The sequence below is a fragment of the Falco rusticolus genome, chromosome 7 (genome assembly GCF_015220075.1).
Source record: "Falco rusticolus isolate bFalRus1 chromosome 7, bFalRus1.pri, whole genome shotgun sequence".
NCBI lineage: Eukaryota > Metazoa > Chordata > Aves > Falconiformes > Falconidae > Falco > Falco rusticolus.
Window position 1 is genome coordinate 68,190,652 of NC_051193.1, and position 27,957 is coordinate 68,218,608.

Consider the following 27,957-nt stretch of genomic DNA (forward strand, 5'->3'; position numbering starts at 1 on the left):
ATTGTCCGTGTGAGAAAAAGTAATATGAGAGGTCTCTAAGTAAAACACAGAAATTGCTTAAGGAACTTTCTTTTCCAGATATATTTTTTTTATTCAAGAATAATTCCAAGATATACTTTTCCATCTTGCATGCTTCTCTGCATAATTAAGGTGTGGACTGTAAGGGAAGGGAAAATGAAGTATGCAGGTTTGTGCAAAGGGTTTACAGATTTCTTGTTTAAGGAAGGAACCCATTCAGACGGAGCTCTTTATTTAGTAGTGCAAGGTGACTGGGGAAAAAAGGACAAGGGTAGGCAGTGGAAGGGGTAGCAGAAAAGTCTATTTTCAAGCTTTTCACTTTTGTGGCTTTTGGATTATTTGCATCTTTGGGATTGCCTGTGATCTTGTCATTCCTTCACCCCGGTGGTCCAGTCATGATATAACACCAGGTACAGAACTGTGATTTAATCATTCTCAGTTACAGCTGAGACTTTTCCTTATCCAATATAAAAATATTTAAAGGGAAGTCATCAAAATAACAGCTATCTGCCACCCTGATTAGTTGCTTGGTCCATGGATACAGCATCATACACGTATTTAAAGAAAAAGTGTCTCTCAGGGTTTAAAACTGCTTTTGTCAGCCTTGTTAGAAGCTCTGGCAGATGAGCAGTATGAAAGTAGTGGATATTTGCTATGGCTGTGTTTTCTTTAAGCCCCTTTCTTACATGATTGTGAGTTTTGCATACTTTTTGTGGCTAAACTGAGATTTTTCCTTCTTCTCAGAGGAAAAGCAATAGGTTTTTTATAAGACCGTTTCTTTTGGGTTAATAAAATGGAACCCTAGAAGCATCACGTTCTTTTGAATTTTAATATTTCTTTCATGACATCTATGTTATAAAAACTGAAACCATTGTAATGCCACTCTGATCAATAGGTCACAGCCCTTTATCTTCTTTATCTGTTCCTCTGTACTACCCAGGTTGGATTACTGCAGGCTCCCAAATTATTCCATACAATCTAGGTCTTTACACAGATTTCAACAGCTAAAATTTCATGAAGCTTACAAAAGTAGTTTGATCCAGTGGGAGCTACAACATACATTCCTCATTGTACTGATTTCAAACTCATGGTGTAACTGAAGAATACTGTCTTAAATATTTCAGATGTTGGTAATACAGAATTTATCAGCCTCGCCTTGTCCAGCCTGGACATGCTGTTCTTTGCCCTTTGACATACTGTCCGGCTATGAGCTCCCCTAGGTTCAATGCTTTGACAAAGATCAGAATACTTATGGTGAATATAGGATTAGTCTTGGACTTGGGCAATTCTGCCCAAAGTCTGTGTGAGCTTGGGAAGCCAATTATTATTTCCATTTTGGTTCTGCACGTATGAAACATGGATGTTAACTTTAGTTCTGTAGATTAGTGAAGATAAGTACCCTTAAGACAGTAAGAGAAAATAATTTAAGTGGTGAAGACAGATACAATGAACAGATAAGGCTTTCCCATGAAGAAAATTAAATAAACCACATAAATTGGCCCTTCCTACCTCAAAACAGTGTAGGTACTTGATGAAGACTTGTCCTTTTTGTAAGCACTCTATTTAAAAATATTTATAGTTTAAAAGACATTGAAGACTAATGAGCACAGAGCAGCAGCAACGTGAGAAAATATTCATTATTATTGTCATGCTCTACCTTGAGATATTATCCTTCAGAAAATTAAATCAATTATAGGTTAAGAAACAGTTTCTTTTCTTTTTTCACAAAACTTTTGAGGCTGTATTTTAGTTTTAAAAACTGGATAGAAAAACGTTAACATTGTAGCCATTTTAACTATGGCTAAAAACTGAACTGTGAAGGTGAGGGGAGAAACAGATGTGCAGTCACTGTTGAGTTGTGGAAGATTTTATACATTTTCTGCAAGGTAAAAAAAATTAAATAAATATAACTTGTTACGAGTGAATTTAAGGTTAATTTCACATGCTTTTTCCTATATGGCCTATGGGGCAGCAACCTTTGGAAACTCTTACCTTAAATGCTTGTATATTCTGCTCAGAAAAGAAAGGTACTTACAGCAGTAAATAATTCTTTTGATAGTAAATCAGCCATGTCCTGCCATAGTTCACCTGAAACATCTGCTGGCTGCAACTGTCATATTAACTAGCCTAAGAAGTACATCTCTGTGTTTGTAGGCTACCCATAAATGTATATTTCTCCCTGCGATGACCTGCAAGCAGTATTGTTTAACTTTGGGGGCCAGAACAAATCCTACCACCTCTAACACATGAAACTTGTCTACAACCATATTGGTCCCTCTTTGTTACACCTTCAGTCATTCAGATATGTGAATATTTGATCTAACAAGCATACCTTCTTCTGTGAAAACACTAAAATGAACTCCTCATGTTAGAGCAGCTATGTGTATTTTGGCCATGTGATAATAACTGTATGGTGGGAGAGAAAATTAGGTTTCCAGAAAAATGCAAACTGGGGGGGGGGGGGGGGGGCGGGAAGTAGAACAGAGAGCAGGGGCTAATTTATCAGTCCTGTGATTTTCTCCATACTTACCATGTCACTTGGAGCTGGCAATGGTTGCAAGAATTATACCGATGGAGAAGATCCAACTTGCATGTCCTAGTATGATGACAAGGTTATTCAGTTACAGCCTTATCTCTGTCTTGGCTCTCAAGCCAAGTTACAACTGTTCTGAAGGTCCCTCATGCACTGGCCCAGAAAGAAACCTCAATCTTTAAATACTCAGTAGGACCGATCATTTATGAGACCTGGTAAGTGTATTATCCTAGTGAACTATTCTTAACCATAATTTGCCATGGACAGAATTTTCTCAAGAAGGCTGGGAAAATAAACACATATGCTGAACAGCTTTGAAAAATGTAGTCAAACTTCTGATGAGTACATCACTATAAGTTCATAGTAAACCCACTGTTTTCCTCACATGTATCCCAGTGAAACCAAAGACTACATATTGTTGACATATGCTTATTTCATACATAATTGCTGTCATTAGCATAAATCTCTGGGTTTTTCTTGTCTAGGCAAAATGATAACATCGTTATTAAAATGTTGCAGCAGTATGGGATATATTCGTAATTCACAGTGAGAAGAAAAAAAAAATTACATCCACATAGACTTATTTTAGAATAGATCATAGGGTTTCATTTTTATTTTCCAAAATTATTCTACAAAGTAAGGTCTTTTGAGGTCTTTAGCAATGCAAACTGATTAAACTGATAATGACCTTACAGAAGATTCAAGGAATAGTCCTTTATGACATAGAATTATTAATCATAGTGCACCTATTCCAGATTTTTTTAAAGATCATTTCAATAAACGAATATTTACAGTATATGAGAATTTCCTTTTTACTATTTTTAGGTACACAAGCAGGCCTTACAGCTGAATTGTCTCCCATGGTAGGAGTGTTTTTCACTGTTTAGAAGCAAGCCACAGAATAGTTTCTCATGAATTTACCAGATACATCCAACTTTGAGTAATTGAACACCCTGGTGTTCAAAGCATTCAGATAAACAGTGTCCTTCCTGAAAGCAAAATTAAACTAAAATAAGAGGATATGCTGCAACTTTTGGAACCAGTAGAGAAATTCTAAGACAGCTTAAATGTACCCTATAAGGGTTTCAGCAATATTTTGAAGGAGATTTGCTAACAAACGTTAGAATGAGTTATTTTTATGTGGTCAGGAGGTTGTCTTGGCAAAACAAAAGTCAGAAATAGCATAGATATGCTTCCCACTTAAAACACCACAGCAGTCAGTGTGGTGGAGTGACAGAACAGCATCAATTACAGTTCATGCTTTTTCAGCTCTAGAGTTCCCAAAGGTCAAATTGTGCAAATTTGAAAATTTTAGTGTCACAGCTAGAATAGTTTAATTTTTTTCAGACACTCTTGTACTCATTGAAAATTAAGAAACTGCACCTTTCCCCTCTTTTACATCTTTTGCGTAGAAAAAGGAATATGGAGAAAAATTACATGTATAATTTCTCAAAATTTCCTCTCTTTCTTTCCCCCTGTATGTTGCAAGGATGATCTGAGGATCACCTGTATACTGAATACAAATGTGTTACTGCTTTTAGTAGGATAGAAAAAATCAGCCCTTGCCAAGATATCTGCAGATAACTGGATTTGAATGTATTTAGTGCTCATCAGGATTGTCTCTCAGAAAATAAATGGTTCTCATTACTCCCATGCAGTCTCTTCAGATACCCTTCAAACAGCAGAGAGTTCTTAGCCTACATTTCTTCTTCCTACCCCTTTTTTCCACCCTCAGCCTTCACATTTGTCAAATCACATTATAAATGCATGTGATGCAGTTACTTTAAACAACTTTTGGTAGAAGATAATGCAGCTTTCCAGTCTAGGTAGAATTAATCACAAATTATAATTATAGTTCCATATAAAATAATTCTAAAGTGTGCAAAGTTCTTGTTGAATGGAGTGTGATCAATCAACTTTTAGCACAGGCAAGAGAAGGCAAAACATTTTTTGGGAAATATAAAGGTCTTTCTTTTGCTCTGGAACCTCCTCCAGCAATGCACCTTTTGCAGCAGAGACTTCTTGCTTGGACCCAAAGGTAGTGAGCAATACAACACTGCTTTCTCCACTCCAGGAGATGTTGGCTCACGTCAACCCACAACAGTAGATCCTATTGCAATAAAGAAATCCAGTGATGCATCGTAAACATATGACCCTGTAGAAAAGGACACAGGGCATCATGTTTTTCAAATTTTATTTTTTTTTCTAAATATCTGCTGGACACAATATTACTGCATATCCTCTTTAAAAAGTTCCTTCTTTGTATGCCCCAAAAAACTAGGTTTGATATTCAAAGTAATTTTGATCTTTTTAGCATGCTCACCAAAGGAAAAGATGGAAGCAGATCCATCTCAAGTCTATGACCACAATGCAAGATGTCAGAGGAGGAAAACTAATGGTTCCAACAAAAATGTATAAAACCAAAGCGATATAGACACATATTCTAGGCCAGGAAACCCCTAACCTGCATATTGCTCCATCTGAACTGACAGCTTCTGTGATTTTCAAGAGGATTCTCTGACTAAACTATAGTACACCAATACCCCACTCCCCGTGCCATGAGATCTTCTGATGCTTCTGCAGTAGCTGACAATACAGTTCTCTTTCACTTTCCCAGGTCTCACAGGACTAAACTATCCACCAGGAGTTACCAAGTCTACTCTGGAAAGCTAAGAACTGGGCAGAGCGTGGATCCTGGACTAGAATTTCATCCCAGAAGATGCTGGTGTGAATTGAGCTCACTGGTGCCTCAGCGTAGTGGATGACCTATTTTACTGATTTTTGAAATTCAGAGTTGCTGAGATAAGCCAGCTGGATGGGACTGCTTTGATTTATAGCAATCCCTAGAACAAAGTAGATATTCACAAAGAACAGACCTGAGTAAGTCACAAATATAAAGTTTGAAAACCAGGCTGCTTGAAACTTGGGGCACTTTTTACTGAACTGTCATGTGACAAAGGTTGAAGGCTGCATTAAAACAAGTTAAGCTTGTGAAAATCATTTGGTGAAACACCTTCATTTGCTAAAAAAATATTTACAAAGCCTAAAGCCATAAAAAAAAATGTTGTGAGAAGACAGTTAAAAAAAAAAAAAAAAAAAAAGACAGAGAAACTAGTCAAGCACAGGTACAACTGAACCTTGTACTTGCCCAGTGATAACTTTTTGTGTCTGTGTGTGAGTTTTATGCAGTGGTGAACTTTATGCAGTACTACTGTTGTCACAGTCAAATATAATATGAGACAGATTTCGGGTGAATCTGACAGAAAACCAGATGCAAACAGTGCGTGGTCTGACAGGATGATGTTCATAAATTATGCAGTCACTGATGGAAAGGATGTTTATGTTTTTATGCTCTTAAAAATGTTCTGTCTCTCTTTAGCTGATCAATATTGTTGTTTCTATACTTCCCTTCACCTGCTCACTCTTTTACTTAGACACTGGTCAAATGGCAGCTCAATATAGTCTGTTGAGATGGAAAATCAATTGCATCAAATAAAGAGCTATGCTTTTAAAATTGGTGGATGTCAGTACACACGCACCAATGCTATAGACAATGGAACAGAAGATGTGATGGTTTTACCATCGTATTGGGGAAAAAGGCATAAGTGAAACCAGCTTGCTTTCAGCTTAGGTCTTCATATTATGCTTGACTGAGTATATGTCAGCCTTTTTCTCTTCCATGAAAGGTTCAAAACAAACAGCATAAATTCCAGGAGGGGGCTCAACCACCCAGAAGCAGGGTTCAAAGGTAGGCATTCATGTATGACAGGATGAGCAGCAAGATAACACTAAGGATCCCTGACAGGAGCTACAAATCAGTGACTGTGTTTATAAGATGTAAATAATATCACCACATCACCATAAGGCAACAGGTTTTCTCAGAAGACTTTGTGGTTCTGCAGTTTGATTACACTTTCCTCCTCAAACATTGATTGCAGCATTTTTCATTGGAAAAAAAAAGCTTATTAATACATCATATAAATAAACTATGTGTGTATATATGTGCACAATGTATAATATTGATATATTTGCATGATAAACTGAAAAAATGTTCTAATTTCCACCCCTCTTGGATATATTTGGGTTTTGCAATCAGTAGATTTAGGACTCAGTTTAATGCAAGAATGAAAAGCTTATAGACAGCTTTCTCAGAACATCATACCTTTTAAAAACATGATTTATCCAAGAGCATCCAACCATTCACCATGAACACCACAAACCCACTAAAGACTTAATTCTTTCTATCAATGCTTTTGGGAAGTTAAAGTGACACAGTGAACCTGACATTACTCTTCATCATCTAATTCTGTGCATTTATCTTTGTGATTTTGAAAATTTCTTTTCTCCTGCAGCATTACCTTTACGTTCAAGTACTGGATTTTACTGCTCTATTAGAGCAAAAATAGGCTGGTAGTTAAAGACACAGAACTAAGAGCAAAGCTTAATCAAACTTATGGCTAAAACATTATCAATTTGTCTCAGTTTCCAGTTACAATTAGAGAGGACTGCACTTCTGTTAGTTATGAAAAACTACAAAAATTGTCTGAATGCTAATATTTGTGTTATGTTTACTACTGAAGATCAGAAAATATCACTGCTGGAAACAAGATCAAGTACTTGCACACTTAAATACATTTCTTCAGTTTCTTGAAATAATTGCTGAGCCTTTCAGGAAAAGTTATTCTCAAATTTTAGAGCTATAAACAAGAAAAACATCTTTTTTCTTTATACCAAACCAATGAGTGTCCAAATCAACCCTGGTGGATAGCAAATGATAGGTCAATAAGACATAAGACATAGCTGGGTTTGTATACATTTCTCATAAAAAAGCATTTTTCTGAGGTGGTAAGGTTTTCTTATCTATTGGTCAATGAATGACTCGCCCAGTACAACACATTTATTTCTGCAAGGAATTCTGACTCCAGAAGTATAAATTTAGATGTTTTGGGTTTGAAATTGCAAGGAGATCCTGTGATCTTTTTTCTGTAATAACTGAGTTTGAGCATTTTTTTCTTCATTTATTTAGGTAAGCCTACAGGAAATTAGAACTGTTAGACCAAGTCATCCAACTTCTTAGAGAAGCTGTTTGCAGCAGTTTGCATCTTCAAGTACTTCATTTTATATTGTACATTTGGGACAGTATTTTATATCGTATTTGAGTTTTAAAAGGCCTGTTACCGGGTCTGTTACTGACCATTTCTTAGAGGAAAGTAAACATCCACACCTGCTATAAAGCAATCATCCAGCACCTCAACAAGGTGATAGGTTAGCTAGGCAAATGTATTTAGAGTGCAGGCACTTCACAAAATCTTTTGGTTGTTGATACGTGAGTATTCCAAATGGGCACCCACCAAAAAAGTTACTCACTTGTTACTGTTTGCAAGGTATTTGTTAGAGTTTGAGGTGATTTGATTCAGCTGAACAGCTGTTGAGATCACAGCTAGTTCTTGAACCTGTGGTTAAAATTGTTCTTAAAATTGTTTCCACCTCTGAAAATTATCTTCCTGACACTTTTTCTTCCTTTCTGAAAACCATGCTGCCCTTACTGTAAACTGCAGATGGTACCACCTGTGCTCACTTTGTCAGAACTTCGGGTGGCCAGTCCCTCTTTAGAGCCCTAGCCTGCCAAACATTCCTGGGCTTCTGCCCCAAAGTAGGCAGCAGCAAAAAAGACAGCTCTGGCATTTGAGGTGGCAAAATAAAAATCTTTGTAGGGCAGATTCGGATTTCAGCCAAATCGCCACATCCCAAAATACCCAAATGCTACGAAGTAGATCAGACTCAAAATCCACAATGTTAACGTTCAGCTCAGTATTATACCAAAACATAAACTTATTTAAAATAAGGTAGACTTTCCTAAAGTGCCATAGAGGAAAAAGTCTATTCAGGTCACTGAGGAAACTTCCATGGTTTTCTTGATTATCGAACTAATCTGCAATTCTGTCTTTCTTCTTTACTAGGGGAAACACTGTTCTTAGACCTAAGAGATCATTCTTTGTTAAAAAAAAAAAAAAAAAAAAAAAAAAAAAAAAAAAAAAAAAAAGCTCCAGTTAGGGCAGAGTATAATAGACTAGGCATAACCCATCCAAGAAATCCTATTTAAGGCCAACATGACAATAGAATTTACAGCTGTTAAGTGCTCATCAGCAGGACTAATGCTTGCAGAATCTGACCCTTCCTTAATCTCTTTTCAAAAGTGATTTAGAAGCTCTTTCTTTCATTTTTAACAAGCTGCTGTGCTGCAAAAGGAGTGGTTTAGGTCAGATCACTTAAAGATCACCACCAAAAGAGTTTGAATGAAACAGGTTTAATAATGTGACTGCACAAGATGTGATGGCAAGGTTCACTCTATTACTGATTACATGGGGTAAATGCACAGAGACAAATCAAGTAGAAATCAAGTCAGAATAGAGGTGGGCATAGTTTATAAAGGTCAAGGGCATAAGAGGGTAAAGGTGATCTACACATGAGTCACAAGATTTAATGTGGACCCCCTTGCTTTCTGTACTCAAACAGAGTTTAGGTGCAGCCAGATCCAATCTTAGTCTCAGACTTGGTCAAGGGTTTATGCCTAATGGGAGGGATATAGAGTGGGGTGTAGAATAAAGGAGACTATTCTGTCGAGTCATGAGGTTTAGAGTAGGTGCCCTTGTTTCTAAACTCACAGAGTTTAGGTGCAGCTGTCTATTCCTAGTTCACACTTGGACAATGGTTTATGTCTAAGGGGGAGAAAGAGTTTTCTCACAATTCAAGATTTTATGTATAGGATTTTAGCAGCAAACCAGTACAATTTGTTTTAAATGACAAAAATAACGTAGATTACTTCAAGCTTGCAATGCATATTATGAAAAAGTTATACCTGTTAAAAGTTCCCCTTGAGTTCAGTGAATGCCTTTGTCTAATGCCTTTTGCATTCCTCAAAGGGTGACGGGTTGAGCCTTGAGGAGCTGGGGTATCAGCACAGCTTTCCACAACAGTCCCCTGGTATCGCAGACTTGGTGGTTTGGAGCTCGGAGCGGTGTCCTGCTCAGGGGGAGATGCTGCTCACGTGCCTGCTGCGGCCCAGGAGAGCTCACAAAGGTCTCGCTTGAGGGCTGCTGTTTCTAAGGCTGTGAGATGATCGGCTTTAGTCACCATTTAGTTAGTAAATTCCATCCTGGCTGCAACCTGAGTTCATAATTTTTTCAAAAATGCCAGGAGCAATGGTACCGTTCCACTCAGGTTACAACGCAGGCTGCAGTCCAGGTAGCAGCTTTCCAGGGCTGTCGGGGAACAGCAGGTTGTGTCCATTCTCATTCCTTGCTTTGATCAGTCAATGAGAGCTCCAGTACGGACAGTGCTCTTCTGTGCCTGAGCAAAGTAACAGTTACTGGTACAGTCAAGGGCTGCTTAACTGCCTGACTCATTGCTCAAGGCACCAAGGACTAGTCAGCAGCTCCTAGGGTCATAGAACAGCCCGGAGAAGGGGGAGAAGTGCATCACTGTAATCCACCCAGTGACTAAGGTCAATCCATCTCCCTCCCCCAGAGATGGGGTCTTGCCTCTATGCTTATAAACAGACCGATGTTATATTCCAATTACGATTAGTGGGAAGTTTTTAGTTAGGTTCCCTTTGTTAAATGTGATTCTTAACTAGTGTTGTATATGCAAAAGTTTTGTAACAGTGTTATCTGTTTAGCTGTCCTCCATACCTTAACATATGATGTTCACCAGCAAACATCAGTGAACTAAAGCCCCTAGATCCACCAGGAGTGTCCTTCCAGTCTCAGGGAAAAGGTTAGCCAAGACTGACTATTACTTGTCACATACGTTACTAGAACCATCCTTTTGCTTTCTGTCCCACCTCCTCCCTAATGTTTTTCTCTGGCTGCTTGAACATCATATCATATATCACCACACAATTAGAATGCTTAAAATCTTACATAAATGATTTGTTATTGTCTGAGTCCACTGCATAAATATCTACTTACCATTTACTTGTGTTTGCTTATGTCAAAAATGACTTTTGACACCTGTGTCCTGACTTTGTTCTTATCATCTCACTTTGTCAAAAGTAAATGAAAGCCATACATAGCTAAACACGAAGAGGGTAGTGCTGTGTTGAGGTTTACTCATACAAATTCCTTCCCCGGGGTTTCTAATTCTCACTTCTTGATTATATTAAAACCTTCATCCTGCACTGGTTTAAGCTTTACTTACTTAAACACATTTTCATTCTCTCGCAGCCTTTTTTGCAAGACAATATGGATGTCTTAACACTCTGTATACTTTATTGGCAATTAAGTACACGTCTTGAATTATTCAAGAAATCTAGACCTAGCTACATCAAAATAAAGGTGTCATTAGCCCACAACAGACACCCTTCTCCTACAAACACTGCCTATTTCTAAAATACCTTCTCAGTTCAAAAACAGCAGCACAGTTCCTTCCTGATCCTTAGTACACATATTTTTACACTAAAGCACAACATTCAGCAACTTCCCATACACACACACTTTTCTTTTTTCATTCCTTGGGAGATACAACCGCAAATATCATAACAATCAGCATTGTGCTCCAATTCTTTCTCTAAATCTATGGGTTTTGATATTCCAAAGGTATCGTTTGTGATGCCCACATATATAATTGCTGATACAGCTGCAGACCACTACAACTTTTGCTTACCTTCTGTACCCTAAATTAATGGTGAAAGAGCACTTGACCACAATGACACACCTGATTTACTAAACATAGTGAAAAACATTAATCATTGGTGTAGAATCTTTATAAACAATCCTTATATATAGGATATATTTAGTTCAGGAAAAATTCTCTGTATGGTATTGATAAGGATGCAACTCTATTAACATTAGTATAGCAAAACATTTAAGTCCATTATATTAGTAATCACTGGAATGCTGGTATCTTTCAGGAGCCAAAGCTTATGTCTAGAAAACATGTTAAACATTTAAAACAATTCTTCCTACATTGCTTTCTGTAAATAAATCTTACTGAAGTATAATTTTTCATATAATATTTTTCATCCCCTTGTCTAAACATTTGTTTAGTGTTGCCATGTACTCCTAAACAGCAGCCACATTTGATTTTGGACAGAGATCTTTTTCAGTGATGAATGAAAAAGATTCTGGATACATATTTTTGATCATTACTATTAAAGAGCTTGGGAATGAGTTCCTAAGCATTGGAAATGCCTCATTTTGTGTCTCATACGTCTCTTACTCTGAGACGTTAAACTTGATATTAATTTTAAAGCAGACCACTACAATAAACAAATTCATTTGTACAGTTGGTCATAGCTTTCAGATACTTTTTACAGGAGCCTTTTTTTTGCCCATCAGAGCAGCTGTTCTTAAGGTGTCTATTATCTTTCAGTCTCAAAGGTCAGCTTCAAATCTGGAAGACTTCTGGGAGCAATCCCATTGTCACAGAGAGAAATGGCACTCTCTTGTGCAATGCTTGTGTTTCACAATAATCTCATGTGTTTGCCCTGTTCGTGTTTAGGAAAAAGTAATTTTCACAATTTATGGACTGGTCCTGCATAACAGACCTAAGAGCACACACACAGAAAAAGAAAAAAAAATATTTAACAGTATATGAAAATGTGTGCTGTCTCTTTAAATAAAGTATATATATTACAGCTGCAGTAATACTCCATAAACCATGGGATATTTAGTTATTTAGTCCTCATTTTCTTTCGGATTACTTTGTTGCTAGGAATCTTGACTAACCAAAAAATAGGATACTAAAGGAGAGGATTAAGTCAAAATGTATCTGAAAGAGCAGGGAAAAGTAGGTTGGACAAGGGTTCTAAAAGGCTCTCAGCTACATCATATCTGTTTTTTTAAACAGTGTGACCTCTTTATAACCACCTTATACTTCCCTGCTAGTATGATATTGTATATTTATATAGGGGATCATTAACAGTACAACTGCAATGTAATTGAATGCAGGATTCAATAACAACATTTAAGTTAAAATACCATGTGAATATAAAATTCCCTTTCGATCTTGCTCTATTCTACTATTCTCTACTATTAGTCTAATAGTCTACTAATAGCCTACTATTTCATTTAGCATTATTGCAAGGAAAACAGAAGGAGAGGGGCAGCAAAAAAAGGTTTATTTTGATAACATTCTTGTTCATGTGGAAGAAGATTGCATTACGTGTAGCTTGATCAGCAGATAAGAGTGCTCAAAGAAACAGCAGCAGAACCCAATTATAATGAGCTTCCAGCCTTCAACCTGAAATGAAGGAGTGTGGCTGTTTATTTAAGGTGAGGGCTTTTTTGTAAGTGAGATGTGTTTAGGGGAGTGATGACCAATTAACTAATTGATCTGATAGAAAGCTGAAACCCCTCATAAAAGAAAAAGGAGAAAGGTCACTTTGGAGATTCATGCCATTTCCTGTTGTGATCGTCCCAATTAGCTTCTGATGAAGCTGAGAAGTGAGGTAGGGAGTTGAAGGAAGGGTTTGGTTCTTGATGAACCCATGTGAGGAATGAAGAAGCACATGATTAGTTGGAAGGTATCAAATGTTTGAATGATGAACCCAAGGTATGCCAGGTTTTTATTTCATTTAAGTGCAGTGAGGTTTAATGGAACAACAAATATAAAGACTGCAGCCTTGGTGGCAGGTTTTTATAAAAAAATTATTTTAAACTAGTTTGCAGAAGTTTATTCTATCATTCATTGTCTGCATCCCCAAGATAGATGTTAAGGAAGAAATCCAGAGTTGCTGGGTGGCTTCATTGTTACATTTAATTGTCTGGGGTTTGTGAAAAAGTCCATCTATAATGTCATAATGAAGTTCCACAGAAATTATGAATATTTTCAGAACTCTGGCCAATGTAAAGTGTACACATACACACCATCTTCAGTAGCTTGGAAGCATGGCTGGTGATGATTAGACAGCCACAAAACCAAGAATACTATTTGTTCAGAAAGGAAAATAATGGAAAACAATGAATTGGAGAACTTAAGAGGTCTTACCTGGAAGGAAGCAAGAGGACTGAGGTTCTGAGTGCCTTCAGCTGTTGAACTGTGTCAGGTGGTCTTAACATGTTAAATGTGTTAACAAAGGATGCACAAGGTTCTGGTGGTTACATTTCACAAGAATATTATCACTGTTCATAGTGTAATGTGGTGGCCTTGATGATCAAGCACGGAACTTCTTTCCTAGAGCTTGTACCTGAGGTTGAGAGCCAAGAGAGAAGAGAAGATTAATACAAATAAAAAACATGCAGGTCCATGAGCTGGTCATGCTCTGAAAACAGGCTAAGCAGTGTACTCACTTCAATGTATTTTTCACAAGCTTTAATCTATATTACTAAACTAATTTCTTTTGCCCCAATTTTTAAAAGCATATCAGTGATTTCAAGTGTTGTAGAAAAAATGCAATGGACATAAAATCTTACCTTTTTATTGTGTTGTATCATTTTAAAGTTCAGCTACATTCTGTCTTTTAGTTTAGGTGAATCACATTAATACGGTCAGCAAGACGTACTCTGAGCACCAGCAGACAGCCTGCAACATTGACCTGGAAGATTTTTCTCTTCACCTTCAACTCAGAAATTCTGTGCAATAAAAGACAGCCAAAATTTTACACAAGTATGAAAAATTACTTTCCCTTGCATTGAAGCTTACTTTTAATGTATGTGGCAGCCTTATACTCACATAACCCCTATGGCTGCAACATTTGCTTTCAGCTTTTGTTCTCCAGTGTTAGATTGAAATGATTTCTGTCAGATTATCAAGGAACAGTGGTATTCCTTTATAATTTTCTTTAATGTGTCAGGAAGATTATTTTATACTGATGTATTTTCAAAACTTATGTTCCTGTACAAATGTTTAATATGCATTTAAGAGCATCCTGAGAATGGTGATAATTATCACAAAACATAATCCTTTCCTCCTTTACTCGCTGTGTAAAATACTTTCCTCTACAAAGAAGGAGCCCTGCACAATACTTTGTGACATTAACATGGGCTAAGTTGCTACTCACTAAAAGCAAGGGATCAGATATGCTTCTCCAGGTATGTTGTATATAAAGTACAGTAGTATATGTTTGCATTTTGAGTGAGAGTTGAAAGAGATATTGAACACTACACAATAATTTGCTTTGATCTGGAGTTGAAGAAGCTTGCAGTTTAAAGACTTACTGCATTAGACTCACCTTAGACCAAATTGAAAAGGTCTCTATTTCCTAGGCTCTTACTCTTACCCTTCCAACCAGCTTTGTAAAGCCAACACAGCATGCTTAACAGCTAATTAGGGGCCTTGACCTGAAATAAGAGAACAGAAGGAGTTCTGGGTCAAGAAGGTGATTAGGAAGAACTGAAAGACATGGTATCCTTCCCTCCCCTGTGCACTCCCCTCCCTGCTGCCTTCTTGGAAAAGAAGAATGACCGTTTCTGTGATTTTTCCAGTATCAGCAGCTCCTTCATCACCACACTGATTCCATCATCCTTCTTTCATCGTTAGCTTGTTGGGTTTTTTTTCTCTTCTAGAGAACTTAAAAAAAAAAGGGCACATTTTTTCCAGTTTTATTAATTACATAGGAGGATTGGCAAAAATGATGCAAAGATCTTTACTATTTGTAAATTCATTCTATCTGGAGCTAAAACTGTACTAACAGAAGCAAGTCATAACAATACCAAAGTCTTTTTCCTCAGTTAGTTGGTATAACTATCACAAAGGTAAAACAGAAAACAAGAGCACAGAGAATTTTAAACGCTGGTATAGATCACTTGTACATATGCTCCGTATTAAAATGTAATTATTAAAACTATAGAAAACCCTCAGCTGTACCTTTCAAACAAGATGGCAGTAGTTTTACTCTAATTTTCATGTAGATGTACTGAACATTTCCCAAGCTTTTGAGTCATAGGTATAAAAAGAGCTAGTTTCTCAAAGCAAAAACCTGAAAGTTTGCAAATTTGCACAGCAACAGCCACATTGCATCTGATGAACAACCTGTCTTAATTCCAAGTAGAAGCATTACTTTTTCAGGATTTAAATTAAAAACTCTTAAATTTGCTTTAATTCCTTAGCCTAGAATGGACTTATAGACCAGTTTTCATTATTACACTGTTCCTCTAGAATGGAATTACAGGAACTGAGAAGTCTTTTCAGAGGAATTAAAATAAACCCCTCAACAACAGAACCAAACACATTACATTTCTTTTGTCCTCTCCATGCTAATCAGTGTCAACATTGTTAACCTACAAAGGAAGATACTGTGATTCTTGCTGAACAAGATGGCAGTGAAAGCTTCTTATTCCAGACCAAATATAAGATCTGTTTTTCAGAGGGTTGAGTGTTTTCAAAGTGTGAATTTAGCAACACTATTTGCAGACCCTCAGAGCCGGTGAGAAGCTCAGCTAATTCTGCATGGCACAGACAGAAGCAGCCAGGCTCTATCTGGGGCCATTTTTTCCTTTTGGAAAATAACAGTTACATAAATTTATCATTCTTTAATCAATGAGAGATATTAGACACTTGGTTAAGAGCTAATAAGATAACCGACATGGAACATTCAGTGCCACGTTAAATGCTAAGTTCAAGTATTTTAATTCTTCGTGTCTTTTTTAAAAATTATAATTATTACGTGCAGACTAATGTGCCTGGCTATTCATTGCCCCAAAGTGTTGCAAATTCCTGTTGTTAATGTCTAGAACTGATACAAATTCAACCCAAGTGTCAAGAGACACATCCACATCTTTGCAATAAAAGACTGTCTTGCAAAAGGATGTACATGAGAGAAACAAAAGTCTGCAGAAATGAAACTGATGAAATAAAATAGAAAATGTTGGCAATGATAATTTTTTTTTCATTGAAGTTAGACCACAAAAACAAATCATCAAGGTGGCCTGATTCTTGTACTTTCTAATGAATTTCAAATGCTTAACTTCACACTTCAAATATTAATTCAAAAAAATATGTGGGTGTTACTTCACGCTATATTTATTTATACCTATAAAAATAAAGCAAATACAATACACTTTGCACTGCATAAAATTTCTGCTTCATAATCTGTCAGTGCATACTTCCTGATGCATACAGTAGATTGCTTCTTTCTTCTGAATCTGTCAAGGAACAGCTTCAGAAAGTTCCTACATTCCTGTCAGTACCACAAATCACTCAAAATATAAACATATGTATATGTACATTTTAAATGTAAAAAAAACCCATGGATAAAACAAAGAGCAATTTTCAGTGAGTGATTCCATATCAAATAAGTGTTCTTCACTTAGGAGTTTATTCTTTGCTCTAATCCAGTTTTAGATAGATACCCAGAATTTTCACCTGGAAAGGGCAATAGTAGTAACTGCTTTGCTTCTAAAAGTTTATTGGTTATTTTAAAGTTCCAGATTCAGCCATATCTCTTCATAACTTATGTTGACTTTCAAATGTTGCTGCTAGTAATAATAATAATTAAAAAAATGTATTGAATCTATAGTACAGCTCTATTGAATTCTGGAAAAGATCAAAGTAGGTCTTAATTTTTTTTTTTTTCATACATGGAAAAGTGCTATTTATGAGTACAGCTATTTAATTATATTTGGATTATATTTGAGCCTGTAATCTGACAGTGTTGCCTTTGTCACAAATCTTAGTAATGAATATTTTACCAATACATTGGAATACATAGCTGGGAACAAGAGAAGCTGTCAAAGTTGGTACTTAGGGGTGGTTAGTTGTTTACTAAAGCTCTAAAGAAAGTAGTACAGGTCAATAGCTCTGGCTGCCAGTTGTCCCTTCATATGGTTGATTTCAAGCCTGAGGTAACAGTCAAGTGTTAAACTCGTGTTAGTTTTCTATTTTTAAATGGTAAATGAACCCTAACTGAAAACGTTATTGTTTTCATGTCCGCTTCCTACAAGCGTTAGCTCAGGAAGTGATAAAGCTGGCACAATTACCTGTGGCCTTCCCAGTGACTGATGTCAAGTGATTTCCTGGCTGGCTGTAGACAATGGATTAGGAAATAAGCCTCGTGACCAGGAAGTTCTAATTATTTTTATAGTTTGTTTGGTTTGGTTTTTTTTTCTTAAAGCCTAAAACAATAGATGCAATAAAGTACTGTTCATTTCATGATTGCAATGCCTATAACTAGTGATGGACATGCAATTAAATGTCTGAAGTAGCCTTTTTAACTCAAAGTTTTTCATCTGATATTTATACCACTGGTCTCAATTAGGTTTCATCATTTCCCACTTACACAAAAAACTTCCATTTTTTCTTCAAAGTACACTAAGATGGTTGAACGCCAAAGAGAATTTACCAAACAAATCACATGCAGAATAATATACATAAACATTTATATGTCCCACAAAAACAGTTTTCATAACTGATTAGAAATTTTCAAGCAAAAGGCTTTTTAGTTGTTGTTGTTCTTATAGACAAACACTTATTTCCTTCTTCACTTCAGTTTGGAAAAAAAGATTAATAACATCATCATCCGAATTTAAGAAAGGTGCCATTTCCTTCAATGGGGTTTGATGACAACAGCGCCAGAATCTCAGCCCATCTTCCAAGGTTCAAATGATCTTTTTGCTATTTCTGTTCTTAACAGAACTGAGAAAAAAACACCTGACAGAAAGTTATGAAAACAGTTCTAAATGTTTTTGTATACACATCACAATTTAGTAGTAAAGATTTGTTTTAAACATGATTTTAAATCATTTGTACTTGTCTTGATTGTGTAATAAGCTTTGTTATTTAAATTTCTGAGTTGCGTACATTGACAGGTACAGAAAGAGAAAAAAACATAACATCCCTCAACCTCACATAAACCAGTGTTAACACTCTGCTGACTAGAATGGCAAGAGGAATTCAGCAGCGCTTCTTATATGAAAAAGTAAGACATAGGAAGAGCTGGTGAAACCTGAGGTCTGAATCCCACAGGACTTGAAGCATAACTTATAACTGGGAACAGACAACAAAACAATCATGCAGTAAAATGAAGACACAGAAAGAAACAATTTCCCTTACATGGAATGAAAACCTGAATATTGAGAAACTGTGTTTAGGCTCCCTTGCCTCAGTTTCCCTAAGAAAGCTTCTTGTGACGCAGAATGGGCTTAATTTTCTTGTTTGAAAAGTGCTTTGAACTGGTTTTGTTAACTGATTCCATAAAAATGCCAAATGGCCGATCATTTGGACACCTGCATTGCCTGCACAACAGCGGTCAGAGTTCTTTTGTTGAGCAGACCAGGCTGGGGGGTTGTTTCTGCAATGTTGTGCTCAGTCTGACTCAGATAGTGCTGCTGCTGGCTGACTGGGCTCTGGGAGTTCTTGGAGATCTGGTGGATGAGAAAATGGCAAAATTCAGCGTGTATAACTCCCCCCCCGCCCCCCCCATCATTCTCCACTACCACTGCCACCCCCCCTAACAAAAAAACAATCACTGTGATGCAATCACTGGAGTAGTTACAATTTTTCTAGCGTTAGACCTCACAAAAGAAAAAAAGGCATGAGTGGTCTTTTATCTAATTTTTCTCCCTCATTCCTTACAGCCACCAGACCTAAAATCTACAGCAATACAAGAAATGGAGAGCAGTCCAGAGCTAAACCTGAAACCTCCAAGCCAAGTTAGCGAAGAAAATAAGTGCCAGTTTATCTACAGAGAATTTGGCCCTCTGATCGAGGTGTGATTTTATTTATTTTTTTCATTTCCCTTCAGTAAACAGATCTCTATCCATGCAGCTTTTGTTTGTACTGTTAATTTTGGAACTTACCAACACATAGGATTTCTGTATACTTATGTTCTATTTTCCTAGTGAACACATTTTTATATATATATATATATATATGTATTATATACACACACAATATTTTTCTTGAAGGCATAACGTGTATTGTTGCATATATTAAAGCTCAAAGACAATAGCCATGTAAAGAACCAAATTTATGTCATTAAGATTCAAGCAATCTCATGCACTAAATTTAAAACCCTTCTTGTATATTTGTGTTTAATATTAGTATTTGTTATTTTCTGAGAGCCTTGTGTGCTTGAGAATGTATAAAAAGAAGATGGGTTGTGTTCTGGAAAGTTTTCAATCTGAAATAAAGATTGGAGTAAACTGAATGCTCCAGAAAGAACAAACTGTTTCCAAAGTTATGGTTCCAGTTTGTGACAGCGCAGAAGAGTGAAGGAGACATTTGAAACAGCAGTGTGTATCCAAGATTTTTCATGGATAGCATATTTAATTAGCACTCAGAGAAAGAAAGGGCAGGAAATGGCTCAAGCAAACAGTGAAGCAAACTTTGAGGACTAGGATACAATACTGAGTGCAGAGGAAAGGACTTCATAAAGCCCAGTCAGTCTGTATGGCTGTACAAGGGAAGATGTCATCTCACGTTCCCAACAGCAGACAAGAAAAGTTGAATGACAATGAACGTGCAGTCATAGGAAGGCATTTCCTACCTTTGTAGTAACCAGAAATACAATAAACAGAATCATAAACAGTAGAATTGTTGAAGTCTGGTCTCTCACACTTAGGTTTTATTGGTACCTGATCGAACACAAGACCTACTTGAAGCTTATTCCATACTTAGAACATTCCAGGTGATGTTTCCCAGTTGAAGTTCTGAACTATTTTATCAAGACAAATAAAATTAAATCACAAAGCAAATCAAGGCAAATCTTTGCCATAGTTTTTTTTATTATTATTTTTCACAGTAATTTCTGTTAAATAAGTATTTGAAGCCCTTCTACCTCTTTCCAAGTAGTCCCTTTAGCCAATAGATTTAAACATTGTCATACAGAGGTGGGAGTTGATGGACAGGTACAGAGCAGGAGATGACAAACCATGATCTCATTTCCTTCAGAGACCAGACTAGAAATCACAAAATCTTTTACAAACACTATCTTGGCTTGCCTGACCCTAAAGAAAGGTTCAGATTAAAATCTCTTGGCTGGATGGTATTTATTTTGAATTACTCCACTAATTTTTAATTTTGTTTTGAAACAAAAATTACTGTGAGAAAACCTGTGCAGCAATTCCCATGACTACGCTTTCCAGGGGTTAAGGTTTCCACTTTCCATCTAGAGCAAAACATTTAAATGTTCAGCATTGCTGACAGCACAAGACATCAATTAAAAGTCCAAGTAGTGTCAGTTGCATTTGTTTATTTCATATATTATATTTATCTTTTCCTGGATTTCAAGTGCCTTCTGATCAGCTTTCTTATCCTATGAAAACATCTGTACAGAATTGTTTCAAATGAGCAGAAACTTACTGCGGTATCTGTTCAGCTGTCAGACAATCAAGGTCATACAAGGTGCAAAAATGCTTATCTATATGAGAACAGGCTGAAATCACCCCCTCATGTCACCCCAGCGACTCCCATTACAACTTTGTTTTCAGTGGGGAAAACACTGGGAACTTGCAGTGGATTTTTCAGTCAACTTTTCCAAAGCCATTATGCGGGCAAGAATGCACCCTTTAGGAGAGACCACAGAAGAGCTGTGATTCCTTGACTTGGTGGTTTGCACGTTTTACACAATGTTTGGTACTTCACTATAGTGGTCCAGAGACTGGCTCCAGTTGGATCTATCAGCTTTACTGTAAAATACAGATTCAGTTCTGGGACTAAAAATCAGAACCAGAGACTCTGCTCTGCACTCCCTCCCCTTCCAAAAGTTTACAAACTAAGACCAGAGTTCAGTTTGGATCTATAGGATATGGTATATCACTACAGTATGAGCATAGCAATAGTAGATGGCTTCTAGCTTCTTCATAGCATTTAGCTTTGGGGGCCTGAATCACTCTTGCAAGTGGATTTTTGCATCTAAATTGATTGGGTGCATTAAGCAAATACCTCTTTTGTCTCTAGTTAATGAATATAGACAGAATTTAAACCAATAATTATCAATATACATGCTATTAGACAACAGATAAAGCCATACTGTGGGACACGTGTTCTGAGGTGTTAATTCTTGCAATTCTAATTCCTCGGTTACCCACACCACAGGAGTATCCTGCATCTCCTTTCTGATTACATCAAGGATTTTCTTCATTTTTCTTCATATGGATGCACAGGACAACATGTGCCCAATTTAATATGTACTCAGAACCTGGACAGAGTATGAACCCAAAACCTGGAGCTGTTTTTTACCATACGTCATATGAACGTTAAAATCCTTGGTTCAGATTCAATTGGCTTACTAAAACAAACAGAAATTTCCTTTTTAACTAGTGACAGCGAATTAGAAGTTAGGAGTGTTTGGAATCAAGAACCAAGATCAGAAAGGGAAAAGACATGCAGAGCTATAGAGATTAGTTCAGGTTGCATTAGATTAGCTAACACTTTCATTTCAAACACCTCCAAAACATACATGTTTGAATGCATACTTCAATGCTAGCTAATACAGAAATTTGAAGTTTGCTTGTCATACATGTGGGACACCTTCCAGTAATAAAAAGGAACTTTTATCACAAAACTTATTTGAATTAATCTAATTACATTACGTGCTCACATCTATAGCCATTTCAGCATGCATAAGTGAATGTGAAAAAGCTGCACAAACCTAGCCAAAATAGAGGAATACGTAGAAAATTAAGAAAGCTTTTCACATAATGTGATAGAACTTAAATTCAATTTAAGTCACACAAGTCATAAGCCCCGATCATTAATTTTATTTCCCCCCCTCCCTTACATTTTTACTGACAGCCTACTTCTATCTTAAATGATCTTGATTACCCTATCCATAAAACAGGAACATAAAAGTTCAGGCAACGGTTAGAAAGCAGTGGAATTGTTGCCTGCCAGAAAAGTACTTTAAAAAATCCCAAACCAAAACAGTGACAAAACTAAACACAAGATACAAATATCCATCAATAACAGCATGGAATCTTAACTCCATTTAGATACTCCCCAACTGAATTGCATGGCCTCAAGCCACCAGAAAATAAAAAGCATCTTACATACCACAAAGATAACCCAACTTTTTTTTCTGCTTTCCTGAAGTGTGAGAGTTTAAAAACCTCATACATGGATTAAAAGAAGTTGTTGTGGAACAATTTAGAAGAGGCTCTTTCTGTCCTGGGAGTCTTTCCAGTTCTCTTCACGCATGTAAATTCAGATTCCCATTATCCAATTTCTCACACAAAATGATTGTTCCCAGATAATCAATCTGTCTTTTTATATGACTTCATGGTCATTTAAACAGTTTTTCAATTGCAGACCTAATCCAGAGTCCCCAAACTATTCTTATTGACTTTTTAACTACTCAGTTATTTGCCAGCTTCCATAATTTACTACTTATACATCACAGCTTAAGCAACTTTTCTGTCTCACTCAACACTATTGACAGAAGGACCTAATTGTCTGCAAGCTACATGTATTATTCTGGATTTTGTTTACCTGTCCTTTTGGGGGAAAAAAAAATATCAAAACCAGCAGCTAAATTAAGGCTTAATCACATTAAAAAAAAAATGTCTAAAATCTCCCTTACTTCGCTTTTCAATTATGCAGGGCCTTACAATCTTCTAACTAATTTTCAAGCCATTAATAAAGTCCATGGTTTTTGTTTCCGGGTTAAATATCCCTTTAGAATTTGGTATTTTAGCATGTGGTATTTCAATAAATAAGTACAAAAAAGTTAGTTATAAACTACAATACAATCATATCTCAGTCTTCTTATACATAAGACAAATAAAGCATTTTAGCTGTCTCACTCCCGCTTTTTACAGCTCTCACAGAAGGTTCTGGTTGCTTTTTACACTTTGAACAATGTTAAAATTCAGCCCCAAGCGTGCCACGATATTTGTGACAGTTACCTGTGAAATTCAGAATTGTGATAAAATCCCAAAACTAAGCTCCAGCTGAGGGTTTAATTACAAAAGATTCACCCTGTTCCAGCCATAGTTCTTATGGAAACTCCAAATGGTGCAACAGCTTGAGAAAACAGGTATTCCTGTAACCTACAGGTATTCCTGTAACCTGCACCTATTCCCCACCTTGCTGGCAAGAGTGCAATGCAAAACACTACACAACTCCCTAGAACAGGAGGCTTTCTCACCACAGCTTCTTTACTTTAGCCAATTTTCCTTCTTTTAACAGCTTCAGATGCTCGATCTCATTTTAGGCCTTCTGCTCTTCCAAAGGGAGGAACATCTCTAAGTCCAGCATGTATTAAATCCTAACCCCTTGGCTGGAATTCATAAAGAATCTGAAAGCTCATTAGAGCTGCCAGAAATAGATTCAGATATATTGAGAAAAGGGATAAAGGGAGAAGCTATAAAAAGAAGCGTTGTTCTTGGTTAAGTTTTTATGCATTCAGCATTCGTAATAATTCAATACAGTAAAATACATGACTAGAATCTGTTTCTTAGGTCCCTGTACTTTGCGTGAGAATTAATTTAGTGAGCTGTTGATCCAGTCTGAAAAGCACACAGGACATAACAGTTGCAGAAACTTCAAACTTGCCTCAATGATTTTGTGAGAATTACCATGATTTTACAATAAAAATCTCAGTTCTTCATGACTTTCAAAATACAGAATAGTAGTGCAATGAAATGGGAAAACAGCTATCCGAAATGGGCAGCAGTAGCTGCAGCAGTGCAAGCTTTCCTGCTGTCAAGCTCCATCGTTTAAGGGGCTTTAAACCCTTAATATAGTTATTATATTAATATAATATATTAATTATATGAGAAAGAGAATATAGTTGTGGGTAAAAATGATGGGTAGAAACTGGTGTCTTTCTTTTATTCTAGATGTGGCAAGACTTGCCAAGTTATTTTGCTGAAGAGAGGGGAACTGTGGGGGTGTGTCTGTACTTAGAAAAAAGTGATATGATAAAAATCGTGGGAATGTCTGTGAAAGATTCTGCAGGGGAAATGTTATTCCATGTCTAACATGAAACTGAGAAGTAATTAATTAATTCCTTTTAGATAATTAAATCTCATATTTAAACTTCCAAAGATAAAAAAAGATTTTCAACTTTAAAAGTTGTATGAACCTACTGACAGTGTAAACCAAGGCACCAAATAACTGACTGCAAGAGAAGACACAGGTTCATGTTTTCCGTTGCATTGCGAGCTTCACCTTTATCCACACTTTGCACGTAAGCAGAGTTTCTCTTCACCAAAATTGTCTGCTATACTCACACTGAAAATAATAATTTAGCGTGGAAACAAACCATTTTTAAACACTTCTGCTGTACACAGCCATTAAACAAGCATGCTTCTGTTCTCCCTGAAAGACTTTTCTTTCCCAGAGTCATCTTAGACAATAGCCATTCTGTTAAGCAGGATCTTAAATTAGTTAGGGAAACATATGGCATGCCCTCCTATGGAGGCCATACTTTGGTTATAGCTTTCTGATCTAGGTTTTGGTATGAAATTTCTGCCCAAGGATATACAAGGTCTTTACATGAAACATAACTTTCAATGTTATCAATAATGTTTTACATCTGTGAATGATTAGATAGTAAGTTTATCAGGGTTTTTTTGTATAATTTGGAGATATTTTTTTTTTCTTATATGAAGCTCAAAGTAGTATAACATCTGTTTGGGGGAAGGATACATTTTTCTGAGGTGGCATTGATGGGAGATGAAGTACAGAGGTGAGGTAAGTGGGAGTGCAGGGAACCCAAGGCATTCTGAAAAATATTCACACTTCATTTATTATATCTTTTCAGGTGAGCATGTTTACTTGTATCTCCATACAGCTGTAGGGTGGTTGCAAAGGCTTCCTCTAGCAAAGCTGATGCAATTGAGACAGCATATGCTGGTACTTAAGCAGAGATGTTCATGCATGCTTCATTTTTTTGAAAAAAAACAAAACAAAACAACCACCACCACCACACAACAACCCATCCAGTTTACAATATTATGTTACCCAACCTTTTCTCTCTTTAAAAGAAATACCAGTCTGTACATCTTCCCTGCTATGCTACAGCAATTAAATATCAGAAGCAATTTATGTGTAACTTGTTCCACGCATTCGTTATTAAGTTGCATGCAGCAGCAAACATTTTCTGCTCAGCTTCCAATTAGCCAGAGTGAGACCGTAACTCCTGCTGATTGCTATAGAAAGTATCTAGGAACTGGAACACATGCCTTAGTACTGCTTGCTTCTACTGCTGACTTTCCAATGCCTTGCTGTGCAGGTTGATTAAAAAACAAAAGTAAAAACAAATTTATTGCACCTATCACAAAAAGATCTGGCAGAATATGAATATTCCAGAAGGGGATTGTGAAGCTTAGTATTAGTGTATAAAATGCTTGAGATCTTCATAGTGGCAGCGTTGCTGATGCTGAAGTGTTTCCATAAGGTGTTTCTTGATCTATTGTGCAACAAATTTGCATCATGGTAGAGGCTGCAACTGCAGCCAGACCTTTCCTTCAGCAGTGCTTCAAAAGCAATCATGTCAAAAGCATCTGAGAAATTACAGAAAGAGCAAGCAAAAGCTCTAGATTTTGCTTGGAAGTACTTATCTGGCATTTTCATAAGTTTCCAGAAGGAAGAAAGAGCTCAGCTTGCCTTTTCTAAAAAGATAGAGAAGAAAGTCTCAAGTGCTAGTAGCTTTAACTATGAGAAGGTGTGATAACATCTACGTGCACGGACACTTGGATGCTCCTGTTTAATGCTTCAGAAATATCTTAGTCAATGCTTGAGTATTCTGTCCGTTAACCCATGTTCGAATAAGCAGAAGTATCGTTAGCTGCCTAAATTAAGAGCAATTTATATTTGCTGATGAAATGGTATGGTTTATAAGCATATAATTATATACACAGAGTCACCTATACATATATACTTGCATTTTTGGTGTTTACATTTGTTTGCTATTTTTACTGCACTTCAAAGTGTGCAGTTTACTGTAGGACCTTGAGAAAAGTGTAGCGAGACACCTCATACACTGAAATTGCCATTTGGTTTATACATTTCACAGTTCTGTAATGCAATAATGCATCCCTTACATCTCTTGAGCACTCCACCTCAGCGCTTAATCCCCTGGAACTGCAGGCAGAGCACTAATTGACATTGTCTGGTTTCATGACCCAGTCAAATGTTTTACAATAATTACAGCAAACAACACAAACTTGCTGCATAAGCATAACCTGTGTCAGTGTCATCAAGAGTAGCTGTTGCCTTTTAGAGTCTGCTAGGACAACAGTGACAGATATTCTTGTTCAGGAAATCATATTTTCCACTTGCAGCTGACCATGCTGTGGTGGTGGCAAAACACTTTGTTCCTGCTTAGTTTTATTGTCAGTGTCCTGTCACTCACAACGTTTCTACATTCACATAAGGTATGCAAATTAAAACAAATGTCTGAAAGTTGTGCCTAGCTGCTGTGGCTATGTGGATGATTTCTGAACATAATTGGTATGGTTTAATGTACACCCATGGCCGTCAGATCAGAGTCGCTTAGCAGAGGGCACCGAAAGAGATTTTCTTTTACATGGCAGTTTCTTGAACAGTAACTTTAAGTATTATGGGCTTAAATAGAGTAAGTTTAAATTTGGAAAAAAGGCAGTTTGATAACTGAAGTAATTTAATCCTGTTGCTGCAGAGAGAGCAGACACCTTCTTTCACTACTTCAAACAGTGTTGAAGCATTATCTTTAGGTATAAGAACAGAAATCCAACCACGCCTATATGTTCTTGATCATCTTTGTGAGTCTTTTCTCAGCAGGTGGAAAGGACAGAGAAGTGGATCCCTGTCTAGTGAAAAAACCTACTGAACCGTGTTTCATAACTGGCCTCTCTTGTATGGTTTATCCGTATGTTGACTTTAGGATAGAGTTAGTAGCAAAAATGTTTCAGATGTTCTCAAAAATGAGGGTTTTGAAAATCTTTGTACTGATCTACTTCATTAGGTATTTCATTAATAATTTAAAATTATTTAAAACATTATCCAACTAATTGTCCCAAGAGAAAACAGAGCAAATGTTAAAGAGCTTCAGCATTTCAATAAAGAATTCTGCAGTATGTCAGGGGTGAATACATTAGTCTTGTAAAAATACTCTATTTTACAATTGGTTTTTTCTGCCCATAATCAAAAAGTTAAGCACAAGCACCATACAGGACTTAAGAAATCCTGTTCGTAGTTGTTAGAGTCTTTGTGAATATGCTTCCACTAACAGGATGCACACTGTATAGAAAAATCCACTTATTTTCACGCAAGTTCTGCATTGAACTGATGCAGCTCTACAGTATGAACTGATGCAGCTCTACAGTACCACAGTGTTGCAGTTCTTAGAAGATAAGCCTGACCTACACTATAATATGCTTGGGCGAAAGTTCTAACATAATAAATGCATGGTTTCTCAGCTTACCACTTCAAATTGCTGGTGAAAATCAGTGCTCCCTCTGGCCTGGGGCAGGTCCAGTGCTGGCAGCCTGGCTCTGCCCACTTGCTGTTGCTGTTGTGGAGCATGTGCTGCGGAAACAGCA

At 36.8% G+C, this 27,957-nt stretch overlaps 1 long non-coding RNA gene across 3 annotated transcripts; it reads right to left on the minus strand.

The window, feature by feature from the left end:
- Positions 1-138: 138 nt before the first annotated feature.
- Positions 139-27,957, minus strand: LOC119151596. 3 transcript variants are annotated; one of them, XR_005105471.1, is made up of 6 exons: positions 27,840-27,957; positions 14,724-14,832; positions 13,966-14,124; positions 13,541-13,739; positions 9,411-9,901; positions 139-2,614 (listed from the first exon to the last, which is right to left on the minus strand). It is a non-coding gene; the product is annotated as an uncharacterized LOC119151596 (long non-coding RNA). The 3 variants fall into 3 exon arrangements; XR_005105470.1 differs by lacking the exon at positions 139-2,614 and having other exon boundaries at positions 8,581-9,901; XR_005105472.1 differs by lacking the exons at positions 139-2,614; positions 9,411-9,901 and adding an exon at positions 12,651-12,793.